Source organism: Dermacentor andersoni, chromosome 6 (genome assembly GCF_023375885.2).
Source record: "Dermacentor andersoni chromosome 6, qqDerAnde1_hic_scaffold, whole genome shotgun sequence".
Lineage (NCBI taxonomy): Eukaryota > Metazoa > Arthropoda > Arachnida > Ixodida > Ixodidae > Dermacentor > Dermacentor andersoni.
This window is the reverse complement of record NC_092819.1, coordinates 126720599-126747280: the sequence shown is the minus strand read 5'-3', so window position 1 is coordinate 126747280 and position 26682 is coordinate 126720599. Positions and strand designations below refer to the sequence as shown.

The following is a 26682-nucleotide window of genomic DNA, read 5'->3' as shown; positions in this document are numbered from 1 at the left end:
ATTCATTTTGTGCTGTCAAGCGTTCTACAAAGCAATCGCTACAACCAGATATCTAAAAAAATTATGCTGATACTTTCAGTCAAAACAGTTGCGTTGTTTTATTTAAACTGGCTTAATAATTGTAATATTAGTTTCATATTTTCCTTTGTTAACAGTAATGCTTCTTTCCCAATAAATACGTACGCCCGGCATACTTTCTTATTGTTTCTGTGGTCTTTCACCTGACCACGCAAGACCCGAACAGACTTAAATTACTTGATCAGTTAGCTTTATTTCTCCAAGAAGACGCAAAATATGGTGTTCCGTTTCCGGCACACATATTGTGGGAGCAGGGTTTCTGTCCTAATACCTAGAATTAGAGGCAGCTCAAAAAAGAAGTTGCAGAAAAATGGCACTTCAATTCAAGCGGCCGCAGACATATTGTCTCTCGCTATGATTGACTGATACATTTGTTCGAACTTCCTAAGAGATACAGCGAAAGAAATATTTAGTAATGGTGAAGAACTGATTAAGTGACGCACGTGACTGGTTTAGAATGTTGTAAATGCCTTTAAACAAAAAACACAGTAGATTGCATTCTTCGCTTGTGCCGACAAGGGGATAGCGAAATATTGACAACCCCGAAACAGGAAAGGATATACCGATAGTTATACACATTATATCACTACATAAAGGGTGATCACATTTGAGCTTTATGGAATTTTTAAAAATCACATGAGGCAGATAACGTAATTGTTGCCCTTGAGCTGGAAGAGGCGCACACTACTGGAACACAAAATCGAATAACATATTCAACTAAATAACGAAAACTGCGTGATTAGCTTGCTTACTTTGTGGCCCATATTTCAATTTACGAATTGTAGGTGTTGAGCTTTCAGGATGCATAGACTTGAAATGAATTCTCAGGATGACACCAGATTCGTGATATTATTTCCCAAAGTGAGGAATGAAACACATGGGCGTTCCCGTTACTTTTGTGCTTCAATGAATAAAAGTGCCTTTTGTCAATAAAGTATGTGGAGCAATGGTGCATTTTTACGGCGAGTTCTATCGTCATTATGGAAATTATTTCCAAGTCGATATGCCTTGTCATCTCACCACTACAATTCTCAAGTTACAATAAATGCCGTAAATGTAATTATTTTGGAAGATGATTACTGAATATTTCTTAGCTAATAGAATAGGCGTTCTTGGTTCTCGTGTAAATAAGGCCCGCGTCTCTAAATAATCGAACTCAAGTAATGGAATTATGTTATCTACAACAGGAAATCTTCAAAAATTCTGTAAAACATAAATATACCCACCCTGTGTGGGTATATATATTGTTAAGCATGAAGAAAACGAAGACCGGCGAAAGTGCTCGCGGTCCCAAGTAGGGTAAAGAAGAAGAGAACGATGCTGAGTTCATTAACCAGCTGGCCATACCACGTGGTCATACACTGGTTGCAAAACCGCGATATATGACCCGGGACACCCCAGGAATAAGACACCGGGAGAGATCGAAACCTTGGTTGTTCTTAGATGGAGCGGATATTATCATTTGCCCTCGTGTAATGGGTTGGTTCATGGCGTGTGTCACGACGATAAATCGGGCGTCGAGAAGGCGTGCGCTGAGCGCGTTGGTCATAGCGCGGAGTCGGAGGGCGTGTTGTCATCCTCGACTGTGGGGCTGCGCTGTACTCTACGGCCGCTGCGGTGACCATCGGTTGCCAAGGGGCCGAATGTGGCGCCGTCATAACCTCACGTGACGTGTGCACGCCATGGTGGTCAGCAGTAGAATGTAACATCTCTTCGCGGCGGGAAAGTTCTTCGCGGACAATCTGTCGGATGGTCGAAGGAAGGTGGAGGCAAGGGCTCGTATTCACACTGGCAACCATCGTAACGTTTGCCAACCGACCGAACTTTGGCGCAGTCCGACGCATATTGAGCGTTTTAAAAGTTCTGCAATGCCGAATGACGTCGGACACAGAACTGAGGCTTTCATTCCCAATTACAAAATTGTACACATCCTCAGCCACTCCTTCCAGCAAATGTACAAGTTTATTTTCTTCCGACATGCGAGCACTGACCACCTTGCATAGCTTTAACACTTCTTCGATATATGTTGTGCATGTCTCACCTGATAGCTGCTTCTGTTGCGACAGTGTCTGCTCTGCATATTTCTTTTTCACGACTGAGTCCCCAAAACACGCCTTTAACTCGCCAACAAAATGTTCCCACGTCGTAAGCGCGTCCTACCACATGAGGGCGGTATTGGTCAGGGAGAACACCACACTGGTGAGCGGGGCGGTTGCATCTCACCCGCTGGAATTGCTCACTCGCTTGTAGTGAATGAGCCACTTGCCGCCATCTTCCCCCGCTTTGTCTCCAAAGGTGGGCGGAACTCGGTAGCATAGCTGTGGACTGCTAGGCGCTACCCTCGGAGCAGCTACTTCTCCTGGCATGTCGGAGACAGTGAAGGCTGATGGCGGTAGGCCGGCAACTCGACGGCTTCGACGAAGCTGCTGCAGTGACGGTTCCGTTGTTGTGAGCGCTACCCCACACCTCCACCACTTTGTTACGCACGAAGGAGACCGTTTATCGGCCTTAAGGATGAATGGGGCTCTTTACTTTAGGTCGCGAAGGTGAGGGCAAGAGCGGCCAGCTGGTTGATGAACTCAGCGTCGTTCTCTTCTTCTTTCTCCCGCTCGGGACCGCAAGCACGTTCACCGGTCTTCGTTTTCTTCACGCGTAACGACACACACACACACACACACACACACACATATATATATATATATAATGTGTGTTATATATATATATATATATATATATATATATAGTGTGTGTGTGTGTGTGTGTGTGTGTGTGTGTGTGTATATATATATATTTACGTAGGAAGACGCAGAGGAAAAGCTATGTACAAGTATATTTACAAGAAAATGCGCTGCGCTTGGCCAAGAGGCAACAGCCCGCGCTAGCTTATCGTCGTCGTCGTCTTCGCACTGCTCGCCTTTTCGTGATCGCACATATTGTTCCGTAGCACTACCCCCGGCTGCAAAAGCACCGTCCCGGAGCGACTAAAGATCGGACTCGGAAGCGGTGTAGTAGGCCTTGAGCCTACTGACATGCACGACATCACTTGATGCCAGAAGAGAGAACGACGTTGAACCCACAGGAGCAATTTCGTAAGTCACAGGCGTCACCTGGCGCAGCACGCGGTAGGGCCCTGTGTATCGCGAAAGGAGCTTCTCTGAAAGTCCGACGTTACGGGAGGGCGACCACAGGAGCACGAGCGCACCAGGCGAAAACTGTACGTCACGATGGCGGGCGTTGTAATGACACTGCTTAGTGGCTTGTGAGGCCGTCAGTCGAGCACGGGCAAGCTGGCGTGCATGGTCGGCGAGGGCGATGGCGCCGCGCGCATACTCGCTTGTTGAGATCGCAGCAGGAGGAAGTGCCGTGTCTAGGGGCAAGGTAGGTTCGCGACCGTACAGTAGATAAAATGGAGAAAATCCGGCGGTGTCGTGCCGGGAAGAATTGTACGCAAATGTTACGTAAGGAAGGGCAATGTCCCAGTCGTAGTGGTCTTTGGAAACGTACTTGGACAGCATATCGGTAAGAGTACGGTTTAACCGCTCTGTCAGGCCATTGGTTTGAGGATGGTATGAGGTAGTCAGTTTGTGTTGAATGGAGCAGGAACGCAAAATGTCAGCGATAACTTTCGAGAGGAAGTTTCGACCACGGTCAGTAAGCAGCTGTCGCGAGGCGCCATGAAGCAAGACAATGTCACGCAAGAGAAAGTCCGCAACGTCAGTGGCGCAACTGCTAGGGAGAGCCCGAGTGATAGCGTATCGGGTGGCGTAATCAGTCGCGACGGCTACCAATTTGTTCCCAGAGGATGACGTGGGAAAGGGACCGAGCAAGTCTAATAGAACACGAAAGAACAGTTCTACAGGGACGGTGATCGGCTGGAGATGACCGGCAGGTAGCACCTGAGGTGTTTTCCGACGCTGGCAGGGATCACAGGCAGCAACATAGCGTCGAACGGAGCGAGCGAGACCAGGCCAATAGAAGCGGCGGCGGACGCGGTCGTATGTGCGGGTTACCCCAAGGTGTCCTGCAGTGGGTGCGTCATGCATCTCAAAGAGCACAGTCTGTCGTAGCTGTTTTGGCACGACAAGAAGGTCAGAGCCGTCAGGGAGGAAGTTCCTTCGATACAGAATGCCGCCCTGGCGGACATACCGGCGAACGGATGCGTCGGTAGGTGTTGAGCGCAGACGCTCGATAAGTGCTCGCAGCGATAGGTCTCGGTACTGCTCGTCGGCGATGTTAGCGAAGGCAGACACAGAGAAAATGCCGTTGGCGCTACTACTGTCGGCGTCGTCAGGCTCGTCGACCGGGTAGCGAGATAGGCAGTCAGCGTCCTTGTGTAGACGGCCAGATTTATAGGTGACAGTATACGAATATTCTTGGAGGCGTAAGGCCCAGCGACCAAGTCTTCCTGTTGGATCTTTCAGTGAGCATAACCAGCAAAGCGCGTGATGGTCTGTGACAACGGAAAAGGGTCGGCCATATAAGTATGGGCGGAATTTCACAACCGCCCAAACTAGGGCCAGACACTCACGGTCAGTGATGGAATAGTTGCGCTCCGCGGGTGAGAGGAGCCTGCTGGCGTAAGTGATAACACGGTCGTGGCCATGCTGGCGTTGTGCCAGTACTGCGGCAATTCCGTGACCGCTGGCATCAGTACGGACTTCGGTAGGCGCAGAAGGATCGAAATGGGCCAGAACGGGAGGCGTTGTGAGAATGTCGATTACCTGTGAGAATGCAGAGGCCTCGTGATCGCCCCACTGGAAAGGGGCGTCTTTTTTCAAAAGCTCGGTTAGTGGTCGTGGTATGGCGGCGAAATTTCTCACGAAACGGCGGAAGTACGAACAAAGGCCAATGAAGCTGCGCACATCCTTGACACACTTCGGAACAGGGAAGTGCGCCACAGCATTGATGTTGCCTGGGTCCGGTTGCACTCCGTTCGCGTCAAAGAGATATCCAAGGACGGTAATCTGGCGACGGCCGGATTGACACTTCGATGCGTTGAGTTGCAGACCGGCTCGACGAAAAACGTCCAGGACTGCTGAGAGGCGCTCGAGGTGCGTAGCGAACGTTGGGGAGAATATGATAACATCATCCAAGTAGCATAGGCACGTGGACCATTCGAAACCGTGAAGAAGGGAGTCCATCATGCGTTCAAAAGTGGCAGAGGCGTTACATAGACCGAACGGCATCACTTTGAATTGATAAAGACCGTCGGGTGTTACAAAAGCAGTCTTCTCGCGGTCGAGATCGTCCACGGCAATCTGCCAGTAGCCGGAGCGAAGGTCAGTAGAGGAGAAATAGCGAGCACCGTGGAGGCAGTCAAGGGCGTCATCAATCCGAGGTAGGGGATACACATCCTTTTTGGTAACCCTGTTAAGGTGCCGATAGTCCACGCAAAGGCGCCATGAGCCATCCTTCTTTTTGACCAGTAGAACAGGTGACGCCCATGGACTATATGATGGTTCAATAATGTTCTTGGCAAGCATTTTGCGAACTTCTGCGTGAATAACTTGACGCTCAGCTGGTGACGCTCGATAGGGGCGGCGATAAATAGGAGGGGCATCGCCGGTATTAAGGCGATGTTTGACAGCTGTAGTTTGGGCCAAAGGACGATCGTTAAAGTCAAAATTATCGTGGTAGGAAAACAGAACGCGGTAGAGTTCACGAGCGTGCTCGGACGGCAAGTCAGGCGCAATCATTTTCTGTAAGTCAGCGATGGTACACTTGGCCGATTGCGATGGTAGAGGAGCATCGGATGAAGTGTCGTCTACTGCAATGGATGCTACTGAGTGATCCGCGAATGAGCAAAGCTGGGCCAGAGACATCCCGCGTGGCAGCACTTGTGTCGTCAAGCCAAAGTTGACCACTGGCAGACAGACGTGATTCGCCGTAATAGATAAAACTGTATGAGGTACTGTGATCCCGTGTGTAAGGAGGACGTCTTGCATAGGAGCCGCGATGTAGTGACCGTCGGGGACTGGTGGGGAAGACACTAGGTCAACGTAGGTCAGTGCCGAAGGTGGCAAGCGAACGAAGTCGACGAAACTGAGGCGACTGGGATGTAGTTCAGCAGGATCCAGAACAGGCAGGTCAAGGCGGAGAGTACTGGCGGAACAATCGATGAGAGCAGAATGTGCGGAGAGGAATGAACGAATGAATGTTTGATGTTTTGTGGCGCAAGGGCCAAGTATGGCGAAAGAGCGCCATGTCCGTGTTAATGGGCTTGCAGTGAAATCATGAGTTCGATGAAGTAGGTGTGACGTGGCTGTAGAGGGGCCTTAAAAACGGTCGCGCTAAAGTGCGCAAAATCTGTATAATAAGATTATGGCGATGACTTATGACGTGTACTATGAACATTAAGATGCATTTAAATAGAATGATACGATGCGTAAAAATATCTAAGGTTATAAGATATGCTCGAGCACTACTGCCTCCTTAGAGCCCTTGAAAAAACAAGGGCCTGGAGGCATGTGCTAGGCAAAACTGTTATCGCAGCGGCATCCTCTGGAGCGAGGATGCTCTACGAATTTCTTGGGCATATAACGTGTAGTACGACATCATTTAAGAAGCTCAGGACTGTCTTGGTGTCAAAAAGCGGTTCCTTACCAAGAAACATAACCGGGTGTAGAGGGATGTGATGTTTGTAAGCAAGCGGAAAATGTTTCTTTCTCTCCGTTTCGGCTTCCCGACACTCCAGGAGCAGGTGGAGGACAGTAAGCATCTCACCGCATCTACCACAGATTGGAGGTTCACTTCCAGTAAGCAGATAATTATGGGTGCCAAATGTGTGTCCTATTCTGAGGCGACAGAATAGGACATCTGTTCGCCGAGATTTTGTTGGGGAGGGCCAATAACCTAACTGCGGCTTTATAACGTGCAGTTTATTATTTATCTCTGCGTCCCACATGCGTTGCCAGTGGTTTCGCAGTTTCTTTTGTATGTAAGGTTTCAGATCTGTGAGAGGCACCAAATCAGTATTATTAACAGCAGGGAGTGCAATTGACGTAGCCATCTGGTCTGCCAAGACGTTACCTTCGATTCCCCTGTGGCCGGGTACCCAGCATATGATGATTTGCTGGTTAGATAGATAAGCTTTGCACATGTCGGAATAGACCTCAGTAAGTACAGGATGTTTATGTTCGTAGGGTGACATTAAGGCCTTCACCACACTTAGGGAGTCTGTATATATTACGGCTTTTTGGAATTTTGCTTTCTTTACATGCTTTACAGCCCACCATATAGCGTAGGCCTCTGCCGTAAAGATACTTGTTTCTGGATGTAGTACATCGCATTCCGAAAAAGAAGGACCGACGGCTGCATAGGATACTCCGGCATGTGACTTGGAAGCGTCTGTGTAGAACTCTGTGCACGAGTGTTTGTACTGAAGTTCTAGGAAATGCATTCGAATTTCTACCTCTGGAGCATGCTGTGATACTTTTAGAAAGGATACGTCACATTCTGTGACCTGCCAGTCCCAAGGAGGTAATAGCTTGGTTGGGCGCATTAAGCGGTGCTCCAGGAGTGCGACATGCATTTCATCGCTAAGCTCCTTCACACGCAGCGAGAAAGGCTGTCTTATAGACGGACGGTTGCGGAAAAGTGTAGCATACGTCATATCGGTAATGGTATTAAAACATGGGTGTTCAGGAATGGAATGCACTTTAAGGAAATAAGTAAAGCTGACGTATGATCTCTGTAAGTGGAGCGGCCACTCATTCGATTCGGCATATAGGCTTTCGATCGGGCTTGTTCTGAAAGCACCAGTGGCTAGGCGAATACCTAGATGATGGACAGGATCCAGCATCCTTAGCGCGCTCGGGGCGGCAGAGTTATACACTACGGCCCCATAATCCAATCGTGACCGTATTAGGCTCTTGTAGAGATTCATTAGACACTTTCTGTCACTACCCCACGTAGTCTTGGATAGAAGTTTTATTATGTTCATTGTTTTTAGACATTTTTCTTTGAGATATTTGATGTGTGGAATGAAGGTGAGTCTATCGTCAAGTATAATACCTAGGAATTTGTGCTCTTTGTTGATAGGAATTTGTTGTCCACACAGTTCTAAGCAAGGATCCGGGACCAGGCATCTCTTTCGTTTAAAAAGTACACAAGAACATTTGTGAGGATTGATTTTAAATCGGTTTTTCTCTGCCCATTTTGATACTTTGTTTAAACCATGCTGTACCTGTCTCTCGCACACTGCGAGGTTACAGGATTTAAAAGCTATTTGAATGTCGTCCACATAGATAGAGTAAAAAATGGCCGGAGGTAATGAAGCACGGAGCGTGTTCATCTTCACTATAAAGAGCGTGCAGCTAAGCACGCCTCCCTGGGGTACACCAGTTTCTTGTGTAAAAGGACGTGACAGTACATTGCCGACTTTTACACGGAATGTGCGATTGGACAAATAGCTTTCTGTGAGGTTTAGCATATTACCATGAATGCCCATTTCTGACAGGTCTCTTAAGATTCCGTATCGCCACGTTGTGTCGTATGCCTTCTCCATATCGAGGAATATGGATAGGAAAAACTGTGTACAAATGCGTCACGGATGTTTGCTTCAATACGTACAAGGTGATCAGTTGTGGAGCGCCCTTCCCTGAAGCCACACTGATAAGGATCAAGTATTTTGTTCTGTTCAAGGAAATGGATGAGGCGCCGTTTTATCATTTTTTCAAAGACCTTACACATGCAACTTGTGAGGGCTATCGGGCGGTAGCTTGCCACTGAGGAAGGATCTTTGCCTTGTTTTAAAACAGGGACCACAATGGCTTCTTTCCATGCAGTCGGAAGGTACCCTGCGTCCCAGATAGTGTTGAAAAGTGTAAGTAGTGTAACTTGCGTGTCATTGTGTAAGTTTTTCAGCATTTCATACATGATTCTGTCAGATCCCGGTGCAGAGCTCTTGCATGCGCTCAAGGCAGCTCTGAACTCTGCAATACTAAAAGGACGGTTGTATGGTTGATTTTGACGAATTTCTGTTGAAAGGCTTACGTTCTTCTATTTGTTTGTATTTGAGGAAGGATTGTGAATAATTTGATGAACTTGACACGTTCTCAAAATACTCCCCAAGTGAGTCTGCCTGGTCTTGTAGTGTATCGCCCTGTGTGTTTACCAGGGGGAGTGAATGTGTTTGCCGCCCTCTAAACCTATTAACTCTGTTCCAGGCTTTGGCCTCATCTCTAAACGAGTTAATACTCGATGAAAACTTTTGCCAGCTTTCTCTTCTGGCCTGTCGGCGGGTTCGCCTGCCTTGGGACTTTATTTTCTTAAAGTTTATAAGATTCTCTGCAGTGGGAGAAGCGCGTAGCAACGCCCACGCCTTGTTCTGATTCTTACGGGCGATCCTACATTCGCTGTTCCACCACGGTACACGTCGTTTGCATGCCAGACCACTCACTTCGGATATGCATTTTGATGCGGCATCTATTATGAATGATGTAAGATACTCTACAGCAGCATCAATTTCTAGAGAAGACATGTCGGCCCATGAGATGTTAGTGAGAGTTCGAAATTTCTCCCAGTCGGCTGTGTCTATCTTCCACCTAGGAGCTTGCGGAGGATATTCGTTTTCTTTAGATGTTCTTATCAGTATGGGAAAGTGGTCGCTCCCGTAAGGATTCTTCGTAACTTCCCATTCAAGTTCGAGCAGTATAGACGGGGAAACTATACTAAGATCTATTGAAGAAAATGTTCTGTTTGCTAGAGAGTAATATGTGGGTTCCTTTTTATTCAGCAAGCACGCACCGGAAGAAAAGAGGAACTGTTCAACAAGACGACCTCGCGCGTCTGTACGAGAGTCGCCCCACAGGGAGCTGTGCGCATTGAAATCGCCAAGAACAACATAAGGTTCTGGCAATTCGTCTATAAATGACTGAAATTCATGCTTGTTTAATTTGAAGTGTGAGGGTACATAAAGCGAGCAAATGGTGACGAGTTTATTTAAAAGAACAGCTCGAACCGCCACTGCTTCAAGGGGCGTTCGTAGCTGTAAACGTTGACAGGCTACGCTTTTTTGAATTATAATTGCAACACCACCCGATGATGCGACAGCATCATCGCGATCTTTCCGAAAAGTAACATATTGTCGAAGAAAGTTTGTGTATTTTGATTTTAAGTGTGTTTCCTGTAAACACAGCACTTTTGGATTGTGTGTATGGATGAGTTCTTGCACATCATCAAGATTCCTAAGAAGACCTCTGACATTCCATTGAATGATTTGTGTATCCATATTTAAAGAAATATAGGTGCTGTGTTTACGGAAACGGAAGGGATGCCTTACATTACAGAGCCTTTTCGAGGCCCTGTAATAGGTGTTTTGTTCTTTCTGAAGCGTTCTAGCGAGTCTCGACGCTCCTTAGGCGTTTGGTGCGCCTTGGGGACAGGTGTGTCCATTGCCTCCTGTGAGACGCCGGACAAGCGCTCTTGCGAGCGAGTTTTCAGGGGGAGTCCCGCCTTGGAAGGCAAGACCCCTGCGCCCACCAGCCCGGAGGTCGATGGGGCTCCCTGAGGGATTTGGCTGCGCTGGCCGTTGCCAGCGCTGGAAGGGGTCTCGGAGGTTGGGGCAGCTTCGGCTGCGCCCACCTTCGGGGTCGATGGCCCCGTCTGTTGGGTTGGCGGAGCAGCGCTAGCTGCAACCGCCGCGGGGGCAGATGGCGTAGCTGCCGACTCACTGCTTGTGGGTCGGACAGCCGCCGGAGGCCGTTGTGACGCTGCCCCCTGACGCGCCACATCGGCAAATGCTTTCTTGGGCAGGTACGATACCCGCCTACGTGCCTCTTTGAATGAAATATTCTCTTTAACTTTGATCGTCACGATTTCTTTTTCCTTCTTCCAGGAGGGGCACGACCGCGAGTATGCGGCGTGCTCCCCGTCACAGTTTACACAATGGAGAGCATTCTCACAAGCTTCAGATGTGTGTTCGTGGGCACTACATTTAGCACAAGTTTGGCGGCCTCGGCAGCTCTGCGAGCTGTGGCCAAAGCGCTGGCATTTGAAACAACGGAGTGGGTTGGGCACGTACGGCCTAACACGGAGCTTGATGTACCCGGCATCGATTGACTCGGGCAGGACACTTGAACCAAAGGTGATTATTAAGTGCTTCGTCTGAATCTCTTTACCATCTCGCCTTATTTTTATTCTTCTAACATTGATAACATTTTGCTCACTGAAGCCCTCCAGTAGTTCCGCTTCAGACAGCTCAAGCAAATCATCATCTGACACGACACCACGGGTGGTGTTCATTGTACGGTGCGCGGTTACTGTTATGGGGGTCTCTCCAAATGACACTAGTTGCGGTAGTTTCTCATACTGTTTTACATCGCGGAGCTCCAGGAGGAGGTCGCCGCTTGCCATCCTCGACACCTTGTGACCTGGACCAAAAATATCAGTTAGGGACTTTGAAACAAGGAATGGTGAAATGTTTCGCACTGCTTTGTTTGGCTTTTCGGAATGAATAACATGGAAGCGGGGAAAGTTCTGGGTTGCGTCCGAAAAACTGAAATACATCTCCGGTGCGCCCTCGTTTCCGAGGGCGATCAGGAAGTTTGGGGAAAGAAGTTTCCATAAGAATATATAAGATTCGGCAACAGCGCCGACCGCCCACCACGGAGCCCAACGAGGGGACGCGGCAGAGCTTGTGTACAAGCCTGCACGACGCCAGCCGTACGCCATCACTATAACCCAATATGGTGTACCCAAGGTAGGATATCCACACAAGGTTAACCCTTGCCGCCGTGGAGAAAGGAAGTAAATGGAAGAGAGAAGAAGACAGGAAAGATATAAAGTGAGAAATAAAGACGAAGGTTTGAGAAGAGAGAAACAGGAAAAGGCGACTGCCGATTTCCTCCAGGTGGGTCAGTCTGGAGGTGCCGTCTATGTGAAGCCGAGGCCGAAGAGGTGTGTTGCCTCCGCCGGGGGGCCTTAAAGGTCCAAACACCCGGCATCGGCTCAACCCCCAGGATCCCCTTTTCCCCAGACACGGCTAAGCCGCGCACGGCTACACGCGGGAGGGTCCAACCCTCGTGTGCTCGGGTACGTGGTGTCGCAACGCACCAAACGCCTGCTGACGCAGACGCCCCTGCGGGGGTGCGGAGAGGAAGTCTAAGCCGAGGATGATGTCATGGGGACAGTGGGCGATGACTGTGAATAGCACGATTGTTGAGCGCTCGGCGAAGGAGACGCGGGCGGTACACATACCAATTACGGGGGCTGTTCCTCCATCGGCGACACGAACAGGCGTCTTGGCGGGCGTGATAATTTTCTTGAGCCGGTTACGAAGGTCAGCGCTCATTACAGACAAATGCGCCCCAGTGTCTATGAGTGCAGACACAGAAACACCGTTGACTTGCACGTCAAGAAGGTTCAGATGAGTGGGCAACGTCAGTAGAGGATTTGGCAGCGTAGGGAGCAATGCAGCGTCACCTCGAGGCGCTGCATCGTCTAGTTTTCCGGCTGGGAGCGGCGTCCGAAGGGAGTCGGCGAATAGGAGCGACGGGGCTGGGGAGAGCGAGATTGTCGTTGTTGGGGCGAAGGCGAACGAGAATAGGAGCGGTTCGGTGCAGGAGAATCAGCGGCGGCGTTATCGGAGCGTGCGGCATAGGGACGAGAAGGGCCACCTGGGGGGCGAGAGTAGGCGGTGTAAGTAGACCGGGTCGGGGAACTCCAGCGACTGCGACAGTGCCGAGAAATGTGCCCGATTCGATGGCAGTGGAAACAAATGGGCTTGTCGTCAGCAGTGCGCCATTCAGATGGGTTGCGGAAACGGGGTGGGTAAGAAGGTGCGGGACGGGGCGAAATCGAAGAAGCCGGGCGGGTATTAGGACGTTGGGCCGAGCAGATGGTGTGAAGACCCATGTTTTCGAACTCTTGGCGGATAACTGCCTGGATCAGTGAGACCGTGACTGCAGATGTGTTGGTGGGACTGGAGTCGAAGGCAGCCGGATAGGCGGCCTCGATCTCACGCCGGACGATCCTGGTAACATCGGCAGTGTTGTTGGGACGAGGAGTGTCGGCACAGGAAGATGTCGCTGGGGTGTTGGGCAGACGGGCAAACTGCTGGTCAATACGTCGGCTTTTAGCGAGTTCCAGGCGGCGGCACTCTTTTATGCGAAGCATATTAACGTAGGTTTCGGGCCTTCGCGCGACGCCCGGCGGTGGCCACCATTGACCCTGAAGTGGGGTCACGTGACATGACGTCACGTGATGACGTCACACAGGCTGCAGATGGGGCCTCATATCGCGCCGTCGGTCGCCTCCCGGCGGTGGCCACCATTGACCTTCAAGTGACCTTCAAGTAGGTCACGTGACATGACGTCACGTGATGACGTCACACCGGCTGCAGATGGGGCCTCATATCGCGCCGTCGGTCGCCTCCCGGCGGTGGCCACCATTGACCCTGAAGTGAGATCACATGATGTGACGTCACGTGATGACGTCACACCGGCTGCAGATGGGGCCTCATATCGCGCCGTCGGACGTCGCCCGGCGGAGGCCTCCACGCTTCGGTTCGCGCCGTCGCGCGCGACGCGGCGGCGGCGCCACCATCGCTGCATCACGTGATATGTGACGTCACGCGAGGGATGAAGCGGCGCGCGCCCGCCGTCGCGTCAGTCTCTGTGCCCGCAACCGCGCCAGCGTCTTTGCGCCGGGCGTGTATGCGGTCCACATGCCTCCAAACGCTAAGGACGTTAATAATAGGAATGCAAAACGAAGGCTGCAGCGTGCTACGGAAACCGATGAAGAACGCGAAGAACGCCTAGCCAAGCGGCGCGCGCAATATGCGGCTCGACGACAACGCTCCGAGGGTGTTGCTTAACATGCTTCGCATCCACTGGGCTTAACCTTGATAAGCCTCCAATTTTTTATAACAGCATGCACCGTCGCTACGTTGTTGCAAACGAGCAAGTTGATCGCGTCATCGGCAATGCCTTTGAGGATGTGGACAACCTTGCCTGACTCAGTCATGTGGGTGTCAACTTTGCGGCACAGAGCCTAGACGTCCTGAATGTACGTGACATAGGGCTCTGTTAACGTCTGCACACGGCCGGAAAGCGCCTTCTGCGCGGCAAGTTGGTGACCATAGGGGTTGCCGAACAAGTCCCGAAGCTGTGTCTTAAGTGAATCCCAACTGGTGAGCTCATCTTCGTGCGTGTGATAACAAACTCTAGGTGTGCCACCGAGGTAAAAGACTACGTTGGCGAGCATAATAGTAGGGTCCCACCGGTTATTGCGGCTGACGTGTTCATACAGGCTGATCCAGTCATCGACGTCTTCCCCATCTTTGCCCGAGAATACGCCAGGATCACGGGGAGGGGGGAGAGTGATGTAGGTCGTCGAAGTGGCAGCAGGTGTCGGAGCCGGGGGAGTCCAGTTGTCGTTGCCGGGAGCCATGAAGGAAGGCTCGACGTACCGTCCACTGCGAAGCTCCGTGACGAGGTACAGGGAACGTCCACCTCCAGCAGATATTTTACGTAGGAAGACGCAGAGGAAAAGCTATGTACAAGTATATTTACAAGAAAATGCGCTGCGCTTGGCCAAGAGGCAACAGCCCGCGCCAGCTTCTCATCGTCGTCGTCGTCTTCGCACTGCTCGCCTTTTCATGATCGCACATATGTTTCCGTAGCAATATATATATATATATATATATATATATATATATATATATATATATATATATATATATATATATATATATATATATATATATATATGCGACACAATAAACCAGCAAAGTGGATGCTTTTGCGGCGCACTATCAGCACATCGAGACCACCCAAATGAAAATCGAGATCACTGCTCCATCCCACGTACCCGAGCACACGAGGGTTGGCCCCTCCCGCGTGTAGCCGTGCGCGGCTTAGCCGTGTCTGGGGAAAGGGGGATCCTGGGGGTTGAGCCGATGCTGGGTGTTTGGACCTTTAAGGCCCCCCGGCGGAGGCGACACACCTCTTCGGCCTCGGCTTCACATAGATGGCACCTCCAGGCTGACCCACCTGGGGGAAATCGGTAGTCGCCTTTTCCTGTCCTCCTCTCCATCTTCGTCTTTCTCTCTCACCTTTTCCTCTTTCCTGTCTTCTCTTCACTTCTTAATACTTCCGTATTTCCTGGCGGCAAGGGTTAACCTTGTGCATTATGCCCAGCCTCGGGTATAGGCATTTGGTTATAGTGGGGACGTACCGCTGGCGTGCGCAGAACGGAATACTTTTCGTCCTGTGTCGTCCCCTGGTTGGGCTCCATGGTGGGTGGCGGCCATCCCTGCCGAATATATACTATTACTTATGGAATCAACTTTCCCTCCACTCCCTGATCGCTCCTTCCAGAGGGGACGCACCGAAGATTCCTTCAACTACTTCATGAGTCAGAAAGAAACATTCCCAAAATACCATGTTATTCACAGTCAACATGAAAGCAAGACAGTTCGAACAATATCTCTGTTTGTTGTGACAAAATCATTGGCAAACTCCATCGGCCCAGGTTACAAAGTAACCAAAATGGGAAGCGGCGAGCTTCTTGAACTTCGTGACAAGACACAGTACAGTAAATTGTCAAAACTAATTGCTTTTGGGGACATTCCAGTTTCAGTAGGCCCACATAGATCTTTGAACACTGTCCGCGGTGTCGTCTCTGAAGATGACCTTAGTGAAAGTGAGCTACTTGAAGGATGGCAAGATCAAAATGTAGTAAAGGTCCAGAGAATAACGATTAGGCGGGACGGCAAGGAAATCCCCACAAAACACATAATTTAACTTTTGGAACTAGCAATTTGCCAGACTCAATAGAAACAGGATACTGCAAACTTCATGTAAGGCCATACATTCCTAATCCACGCCGATGCTTCAAGTGTCAGTGGTGGGGCACGGTTCACAAAGCTGCCGAGGGCGCACTACTTGTGCAAAATGTGCATCAAACGAGCACTCATCTGACACTTGCACTTCCACCACCCATTGTGCTAACTGTGACGGGGATCACCCAGCGTACTCCCATTCTTGCCCATCCTGGAAAAAAGAAAAACAAATAATCGAAATGAAAATCAAACTGAACCTTTCCTTCCAAGAGGCGCGGAAGCGCTTCTCGATGAACCAATCTAGTCCGTCTTACACCGATGTGGCGCGCCGGGGGGGCAGCGCTACATCATTCGGCGGCCGCCCAAGTCACACGGAGTGTGACGGCGGTACGCCACCAGCCCCCCCGGTCGGAACAGCCAGTGCTGTTCGGGCCCCCTCGAAGGAGGAACAGCAGACCCTCGGGCCTGTTGAACCCAGGGCCACTACGCGTGCAGATAGGCTCACCACCCCCGCGAACGTGCCCGCTGCGTAGGCACTATCCACCGCCTCAGACGAGGTGATGGATACGAACACATATCCGATGTCTGAGACGCCCAAGGAACGGCGCAGCTCCCTCGAGCGCGTCCGGAAGATAGAGAGATCTCATTTCACGGGGCCTGGAAAGGTCCCGTGAGACAATCTAATCTATATTTGATAGGCACACAGCACAAAACACATACATTATGGATACACAGATAATACAGTGGAATGTGAGGGGTTTACTCCACAACCTAGACGACATTAAGGAACGTTTACATAGGTACACCCCAAAGGCGCTGTGTGTCCAATAAACACACCTTAAACCTTCACAAACAAACTTTCGCCGTCAGTATGCCATTTTCCGGAAAGACCGCAACGAGGCCCTTGCCTCGTCGGGCGGTGTGGCAATAATAGTAGATAAGTGTGTTGTTTGCCGGCATTTACCCATTAAAACGCCCCTAGAGGCAGTTGCAGTGAGAGCAGTGCTTTTTAGTAAGCTGCTGACAATTGCATCTTTATACATTCCTCCCAATTGTGAACTCTTCGAAACTGAATTTGATGGCTTTATTGCGCAACTCCCGGAACCCTACATTGTCGTTGGAGACTTAATTGCTCATCATACCTTATGGGGTGACTCTCGGTGTGATGCCAGAGGACGGCTGATTGAAAACTTCCTCTTCAATGCAGTTGCATGTTTGCTAAATAAGAAGGAGCGTTTTCATCTATAGATCTATCCATTGTTTGAAGTACAGTTGTGCCGTACTTGGAGTGGAAAGTACATAAGAATCCATACGGGAGTGATCATTTCCCGATTGTATTAAAATTAAGGAAACGGGACGAATGTTATCCACATGTACCCCAGTGGAAAGCTTACTCAGTGAACTGGCAGCGATATGGAGAGGTGACATATATGACCTGCGATGATATTCGTGCGCTTAGTATCGACGATGCAGTGTCATATTTAACCGCATTTATTGTCGACGTAGCGTCGATATGTATCCCGCAAACGAATGCATCGCCTAATAAACGACGTGTTCCCTGGTGGAATGATGAATGTAAGGAAGCACGAACGAAACAGAATAAGGCTTGGAATCAGCTCCGTGACTCTCCGACTATCGAAAACCCTATCAGCTTTAAAAAAATGAAATCAGAAGGCAGAAGAACGCGCCGCCGTGCCAAAAGGGATAGCTCGCAAAAATACATTTCCGGAATTAACTCTTATACAGACGAAAGAAAAGCCTGGAACAGGGTAAACAAATTAAAAGGCCGCGAAACTCATCCTCTACCATTAGTAAACACACAAGCAGACACTCTTGAGGACCAAGCTCATTGTCTAGGAGCACATTTCAAGCACATTTCAAGTACATCTCATTACACAGAAACATTCCTAAAATACCAGCGAATAGCAGAACAGCTGCATTTGGATCGGAAAAGCACATCAAATGAAGCATACAATCGTCCATTTAGTATGGCTGAGTTCCAGGCCTCACTGAACTGTAGCAACAAGTCCGCTCCAGGAAGTGACAGAATAATGTATGAGATGATCAGACACTTACACCCTGAAACCCAAAAAACACTACTGTCACTCTTCAATTCCATGTTCTATGCCGGCTACATTCCTTCTGCCTGGAAAGAAGCAATCGTAATCCCTATTCTCAAAGAGGGCAAGGACCCTTCCTCACCCAACAGTTATAGGCCTATAGCTCTGACAAGTTGTCTATGCAAATTATTTGAGAAAATGATTAACCGTCCCCTCATCCATTTTCTTGAAAGCAACAAGATACTCGATCCCTTTCAATGCGGTTTTAGGGAGGGTAGATGCACAACAGATCACCTTGTCCGCATCGAGACAAATATCCGAGATGCCTTTGTCCACAAACAATTTTTTCTATCAGTATCTTTAGATATGGAAAAGGCATACGACACAACCTGGCGCTATGGAATCCTCCGTGACCTGTCTGAAATGGGAGTTCGAGGCAACTTGCTGAACGTGATTCAGAGTTACCTCTCCAATCGCACGTTCCGTGTTAGAGTTGGTAACGTTCTGTCTCGTCCATTTACGCAAGAGGCTGGTGTTCCGCAAGGTGGTGTGCTAAGCTGCACTCTTTTTATTGTTAAAATGAACTCGATCAAGACTGCCATACCACATACTATGTTTTATTCTGTATATGTGGATGACATCAAGATAGGTTTCAAATCATGTAACCTAAGTATCTGCGAGCGGTAAGTACAGCTTTGCATAAATAAATTGTGTATGTGGGCGGACAAAAACGGTTTCAAGCTAAACCCACAAAAAAGTACATGCGTCCTGTTTTCTAACAAGAGAGGCATACTTGCGGACCCCGCAATAGATCTAAATGGAGAGCGGCTATCTGTGAGCCATGAGCACAAATTTCTAGGAATCCTTTTAGACAGTAAGCTGAATTTTGTACCACACCTGAAGTATATGAAATCAAAGTGCTTCAAGACTATGAATTTGCTGAAGCTCTTATCACGTACATCTTGGGGAAGTGACAGACGGTGCCTTCTAAAGCTTTACAAAAGTCTAATATTAACACGGCTTGACTACGGAGCAATAGACTATAATTCTGCTGCACCTAGCGCTTTGAAAATGCTAGATCCTATTCACCACTTAGGTATCCGCCTTGCTACAGGCGCCTTTAGGACTAGCCCTCTGCAAAGCCTCTACGTCGAATCAAACGACTGGTCATTGCACTACCAAAGGACATATTTAACCTTCTCCTACGCCCTGAAAGTTAGCTCAGATGTTAAACATCCTTGTCATTCTACTATATCGACTTGTCCACTGCTAGGCTGTTTCGTAACCGCCCGGCCACTAGGCCTCCTCTGTCCCTCCGGTTGGAAGCACTCTCAGAAAACACAGGGGTCCCTCTTTTTTACAACGTCCTAATGACACCTACACGGCTTCCACCGCCTTGGGAGTGGCAGACTATAAGATGTGACATCTCTTTCTTAGAAATATCGAAACAAGCACCTGAGGCTCACATACAATCGCATTTTCTCGAACTTAAAGAGAAGTATTCCTGTGACGAATATTACACAGATGCTTCGAAGTCTCCTGCTGGTGTTGCTTACGCAGCTTTCGGACCCTCATTTTCAACATCAGGGCCACTAAACCCACACACCAGTATCTTCACGGCAGAAGCGTACGCTATACTTTCGGCTATTAAAAACATAAGGCGCAGAAATGTCGCTAAGGCTGTTGTATTTACAGGCTCATTAAGTGTCGTGAGAGCCCTAATTAGCTTACGGAAGCATAGTAATCCCGTTTTGAAAGAGCTGTATAGCTCGTTGTGCTTCGCATATATGTCCAACCAAGCGATTATCCTATGCTGGGTACCTGGCCATAAAGGTATAAAAGGCAACGTAGCTGCAGACGAAAACGCTACGTCAGTGAGTTTTAGCGACACAGATCGAAATATCCCCATTCCTGCCAGAGACCTAAAGCCCTTTCTGCGCCGTAAATTGAGGAATCATTGGCAAGCAGAGTGGAATACACAAACATTGAATAAGTTACATATTATAAAACCAAGATTGCGGAATTGGATAAGTGACAAAACAGCACGGTACAAGGAAGTACTTCTTTGCCGATTAAGAATAGGACGCACAGCACTCACTCATACTTCTTGACTGGCGGGGATCCTCCTACTTGTAGTAGGTGCGGCGATAGCCTCACAGTCCTCCATGTTCTTATCCAGTGCCCCGCAATAGAAACAGAGAGGAAAAAGTATTTCCCTTCTGCATATCGGGAAAATATACCTCTCCATCCTGCATTTTTGCTTAGTGACGAACCATTTTTTAAACTGCAAATAGTCTTAGATTTTTTAGCCGAAACCAACATCCTGAAAATCATTTGGCCAGGCAATTTTTAGCACATGACTAACGCCCCTGCATTCAAGGGCTCTCTTGAAACTCTGGTGTCAGTGTTGTTTTATTGTATAATGCTTTAACGAAAGCCCATTGCCTTAGCCCATATCACTGCCTAGTCACCGTCATTATTTTAGCAACTATATATTCTACGCCACTTACAGCTACAGGTTCTAGGCCCTTCTACAGCTATGTGACATCTACCATGAGGAATTCATTGTGCACGCCATCCATAATACATCGTGGACATTACCACTTGTCATGGCGCTCTTTGGCCATACCTGGCCCTTGCGCCATAAAACACCACACATCATCATCACTGCTTCATCCATGCCGCGTGCTATCAGTTGCACGTCAAACATTAAGAGAAAATAATGAGTGGCACATATGAACACCCTGGCACATACTTAGCCATCCAAATTGATCACAGCAGCCCGATGCGGTACTCATTTGACCAGTTGACCATATATATATATATATATATATATATATATATATATATATATATATATATATATATAATATACAGTCAGAGAGAGAGAGAGAGATAAAACCGAGGCGAGTTACTGAAGCACCGTAAGAATGATAACGCATTAAAAGGGCTGATAAGTCTATGAGTGTGCCACGACAGCAAAAGAGCAATAACTACAATCTGTCGCCACACCCGCACGTGTACGTACTAATCGTTAGCAGACGGCAACCACAACAGTCCACACTCAGCGTGGTAATGACGGTGGCTTCACTGTATCTTGCAAACAGAATGCTCTGGAACATAATGTAGATGCTGTTCTACAAACATGGGAACTCACTATTCATAAATTTGAGCACGACAGGCCGGTCGACAATATCGTGTTGCCTCATGTTTCCTTACGCAGCGAGCGCAGGCGAGGTGCGGCAGCGGAGTTGCCCGCATGACATCACTCGCGAGAAGGCGCCGCTCGGAGGACTTGGAGCTAATAACCTGAAGCAATAACCTATGCCGTCTTCCGCCAATCCTTTCAGCTAACTGTGAACAAAAAGAAGCGCCCACCTCGAAAAAAAAATTGCTTTGGTGGACGCTTCTCAAAAATATATTGGAATACATTTCTTATCACTTTACAAAGGATTGCTCCGCAAACCTCTATACACCTAACTCCTACTTCTCTTTGCTAAGAGGTCAGTAGCTTATATTTGATACTTGATTTCTGTGTTCTTCAGTTTATAGGCGTTAGAATTCGCTGCTTTTCTAAACCACTTCCCTCTCTAACGTCAGGATATTTATCATGAGAGCAATATTTCATAAGTGCATGCTATGCATTGTGTGGATCCCCACTGGCTTCACTAATTGCAAGTTTTTTTCTCGGCAACAGCTACAGCTTTGATCTGACCAGTGACGAAACAATTTGGGCCTGTTCCTTGGGAACCTCGGCTATGGCGATCTACCGCGTATGTTTGGATCAAGTTGTTGCTCAAAGGCTCCTGGCATCTCGAACACTCACGGACGCTCAAAGGTGCGAGGCTGTAACTGTGCTTTACAGAGGAGCGGTGTTTGCGACTGCCGACATGTTTAATGAGAGGAACTAATGCGCCACTAAGGTATCATGCTTTTCCAATATTACGCCCAATTCAAGGCAATCTCGACATTTGTGCTGTCAAATGTGTGATTGCAGTGCATGCCACTTTAGACGTGACAATATTCCACATCGCAAATTGTTCATGCTGTGGCACATACGTGTTCATTGAAGATATTAGCTGTATGGGGTAAAATATTGTATCGCTATCGAATATCACGAGTGCGTGCAGCCAGAATGAGAGGCTAAGAGGGACCAACTCTATTTTACAAATAACTGTTTGTCTGACTGTCGTTCCTTCCCGTGATCTGGTATTTTGGGGGTGAAAAATTTCCTTTGTGCGGTCTGTCTCTCGCTCTGAGGCATTCGTATTGCATCACATTTACTTAGAAAGAACCACTCGCAGAAGCCACTAAACATGGATAACCGTTATTGATTACTAGTGCTCTTTGAGAAGGCAGTATTTACTAGGTCTGATTAATAACGCGTGGAAAAGTGCGTTAGAACCCAACTCCTTGAGATGTGCCTCGATCTTTGGCGACCCCCTTCCATCTTTGGATGGAAGGGGGTCGATGTTTGGCGAGTCCACTTGCTTGAATTATCGAGTCGCTAAATCGGTATCGCAAAGTCGTTAACAGGTTTGAACTCATAAGCTCCAGAATAACGCGTGCGGGATACGCAACCTTTGCCAAAAAAGCAAGCAGTCATGCTAAAGAAAAAGGCATTTTTAAAGGGACCCTGAAACGATTTTGACGATTTTCTACAAACGTACTGAGACGTTAGAGTAGGTCCTTCTGATCATTAATTGACACATCTAAGTGCTCCGCGTAAAGCGTGTAATTTATTATAAGGTTTTAAAAATGTACATCACTGCCGATCGTAGCACACTGCTCGACGGAATTTTAAGCCGCCCCTACCCATATGACGGAAATCGCCCATATGACATCAGTGGGGCGGGCTATCCGATTGGCTGACCAGGGTGCGTAATCGATAATTTTTCCAACTTCATGGTAAACAAATGCTGTTTGTAATAGTTGGAATGTTAGTTCATTTGTTTTTATAAAAAGAAAGTAACATAAAGAGAATGCACAAGAACAATTTTTCAGTACACTTAAGCACTTCCGGCACACAGCAAGTGTCGTCTGCTGGTGTTACAACGTGCTCCGTCTTTGACGAGAGCTCCGCAGTCAGTGTCAGTCTGTCTTTTCGCGAGCGCTATGATCCGACTTTGTTGCGTTGTGGACTGCAAACGTAGCGATTGGCAATATGTCAAGCTGCGACATCGAGTCCTTCTGCAAGCCAGTAGACGAGCGGGCTGGCTGCAGCGCATTGGACTGCCGCTATCCGATGGGCGCCAGGATTTGCGCGGTTTCGGCCTTCACTTTACACCGGAAGATTACTAACGCAATAGCGTTTCACGGGTCCGGTATTAGGGTAAACGCAAGCGCAAGGGTACAGGGCCTGGCCGTGTCCCCCTGCGTGTCGTTTCAGGGGATGAACAGAAGCGCAAATGTGAATGGTCTGCACGGTGCAGCCACCTGGTGGCGTAGAGCTCAGCCACACACAGTAGCAGTAATGAAATGTATACTTCTTTGCTGCTGGTGTAAATGTTTAGCAGGAGTGTAATCGTTGACACGTTCTTATTGTAAATGTTTAAAATGTTTTACACTTGGTTAGACCAATATTAGCTCTTCCTTTGGCAGGTTAAGCTCTGCGCCAACAGGTGGCTGGACCGTAGAGACCGATCAGGCAGCTCATGTACGTCTACGCTAAAGTTCCTTCATCAGCTTTAGTTTATGCTTTCACCGTTCCGTCGAAACATTCTGCTAGTGTGTGATTACCGCAATGCCAGACACATTCGGCGCTACGACAGAATGCTCGCAACGCAAACTGCTTCGATAGCTCTCGCTTGGGGTTGACGGCCAAGCTGCAAGCGGAGACGTTTCGCGCGGGAGGGGGCGTGCTCCAAAACAACCGGAAGTGGACGATGTGACGTGGCATCGTGACGCAGCACCAGTGAAGGCGGAGCTTAGTCCCGATCGCTCGGCGAACGAGTTGAGGAGGAAAAGCATGGCTAGGGAGGAGGGTAACTTGCAATCACTTGTAGCTCCATTATTACGTAACGCTTCACTTAAATTGTGGTGTGAATGTACTGCTTAAGCTGTACCCTACGCGTCTACAAAATTTGTCTGAACCGTTTCAGGGGCCCTTTGAATGAAGGTTTTGTATTGATTGCAAATCTAACTCAAAAGGCAGCGCACAGAGGGGGTGATTGCGCTATATTGTTTCTTAATTCTATTGAAATGATGTGATTTAGGTACCTTTAATGTCACAGGGCGGTCGTTCCTTGGTACATCTTTTAATATTAAAGAGAGTTAAATGCAGAACGATGTTCCATCGTTTCAGCGACCTTCATGTGGAGTTTTGGGACCAGGTCGGGAAGAACAAAGCCGTCGTAAGAAGAGAAATGCATAGGTACCATCCGTGTGACAGTAGGTGTAAGGGAAAACACAGGACAAAAATCAGACGGGGCACTTCTTAATCAGGCTGCACTTCTCTCTTACTCACAGCCAAGTTAGGCTTACTTCGTAATTGCGACCTAAATTTAATCCAGTGTTGTCTGACGTGTGGGAAAAATGGATAATGCAGAGCAACAAGAAATTCAAGCAATTCGCCTTATAATATACTAAACCTTACTCGTTCTCTTCCGATGTTTTTTTCTTGTTAGTTATACTAGTGTGTGTAGAAACTTGTATACAGAACTCTTTGACAAGGGGCCACCAATTGCTAGGCGTCTAACTGGCTCATTTTCGATGCACCTACAGTTCGTCTACCTGAAGCACGGTAATGTTGACGTTGAAATCACTGATTTGATGATTTTTCAAATGCGTTCTTTCCAGAGCGAACTGCACAAAGAATACCATATTTTGTTAGCCCTTTGTGGCGAACTGGTCAAGGATAGCTGATGGTGATGTGCACGCGTTTCATGGTACCAGATTCAATTGTGCGTATTTTCAAGCTTTGTAAACGGCTTCGTCATACCAAACAGGACAGTTCTCATATAACGTTTAATGCGTATGCTTATGCCTCCTGTTGCGATATTGTTATACGTAACAAACGCTGTATAGTACTTGCTAAGCTGTTTCTCAAAAATGTATGTTACAAGTGCTGCACAACGCACAATAAGCATAAATATTCAGTCATCAATAAATAGAGGATGCCAAAAGTGGTGGTCCGATCGAAAGTCTAAATACACCAGTAAGGACCTCCTGACACATCAAGACCAGGCCATGGCTAACACTTGGTTGAATTACGATTGCAAGTTGTTGAAGGAAGGGGATCGCCTTAAGGCTTTGCGCGTTAGTACTAATCTGTATCCCCCCCCCCCCCCCCCGACTAGGTCTGACGTCACGGCTATGCCGTCGCTGTCATGAAAAGCCAGAAACTTCATTTCATATTTTGCAGGAGTGTGAGTCGGTGCAACTCGCATGTACTGAACGACACAACTTCGTAGCGAAGCAGGTTGCCCGTCTAGTACAGGAAAAGGGCCCGTGCGTTACGGTTCAAGAAAAACCCCGTTTAACGACTCGGGAGGGTACTAGGCTGAAGCCTGACACAGTCCTTAAGACTGTGGACGAAGTGTTGGTGGTCGATTTGGCTGTCGTCTGGGACGCCAATGTGGGGGTGCTTAAAGACAAGACACGTGAGAAGGCAGCAAAGTAGGCTCCATTATGGAGCTGCTTCGATCCACGTAAGAAATTCTCCTCCCTCTCATGGTTTGGTTTTCCGAGCTAGAAGTATGACCTGTCGAGAAACATTGGAGTTAGGCAAGACCTTGGGTCTCTCACGTTCTGATCTGGCTTGTTAAAGTGTCTGCGTCCTTCGCAGCAGCTTAATTTGTCTCAACAGATGTAGAAAAATAGTGTAGATGTTCCTTGGGAATTTGTCACCCGTTCGTTCACATTTCTAGTTGTCGTTTGTGGTTTATTCATTTTTTTCTTTTTTCTTTTGTTTCTCTCTCTTTCTTATTCCCTCTGTTTTGACTACCATTGTGTTGCTTCTTATGATGTAGTTGGTTTTGAGGTAGGCCATAGCCATATAAGATAAGTATTACAAAGGCACGATAGCTTTCCCCAAGGTAGTTCACCTGCAAATGACATCTGGGGGAGACCAGTGCTGGACAGCAAGGGCCGACATGAGGGGGGTTTCCCTTTCCGTGCTGGTCTTTCCCAAACGTCCGGCACATTAAATCCAGCTGTGGCCACTAGCACCACAAGTTTGTGGTAATGTATTTTAATGCCTAAAAGTGCCCTGAACCAGTTTTTATTGAAGGGGAGTAAGACATTTGAAGTGAAAGGAAGTCATTTCAGAAATACTTTGCCGTAATAAGCACTTAATGCATTCGGCAGAAGCGGAAAAATTGGCAATCAAACACACCCTCCGCTGTGCCCGCGTTCCTTCTTGAACGCCTTGCACTGTGAAGCCTGCGGGGCAGTCGGGCGTTCTAAATGTCACCGCCGCGCGCAGTTCAAACTTCATTTTGGATGTTAAACTAGATGCCACGACGTCCACTTTAGGTGCCTAGGAAGCACTAAACATAAGCCAAACACTGTTGTCCTTCACGAGTCACAGTGTGCTTAGCCAGTGGACTCGTGGCGGCACCCCGTGGCGGCCATTGTATCTACGCCATCTAGCCGACCGCAACTTGATGTCTGCTATCGGCCAATAGCAACCGTCTAAGGCTACCACAAAATATTGCATCCGATGAGAAAATAGTGAGTATAGAAGAAAGAGTGAGGACAGGGCCTTATGTTTAAAACTGAGCGTTTGAAAGAAAAGTGATTTTGCGATCGCCTTGCGAG

The 26682-nt window shown here is 48.2% G+C and overlaps 1 long non-coding RNA gene across 1 annotated transcript in view; it reads left to right on the top strand.

The window, feature by feature from the left end:
• The window catches only part of LOC129382567 (uncharacterized), a 34478-nt gene extending 12730 nt beyond the window's left edge, over window positions 1-21748 (top strand). Inside the window, exon 3 of the long non-coding RNA XR_011894987.1 lies at window positions 21620-21748. This is a non-coding gene — a long non-coding RNA (uncharacterized lncRNA). The remainder of the gene's footprint in view (window positions 1-21619) is intronic.
• Window positions 21749-26682: the final 4934 nt, after the last annotated feature.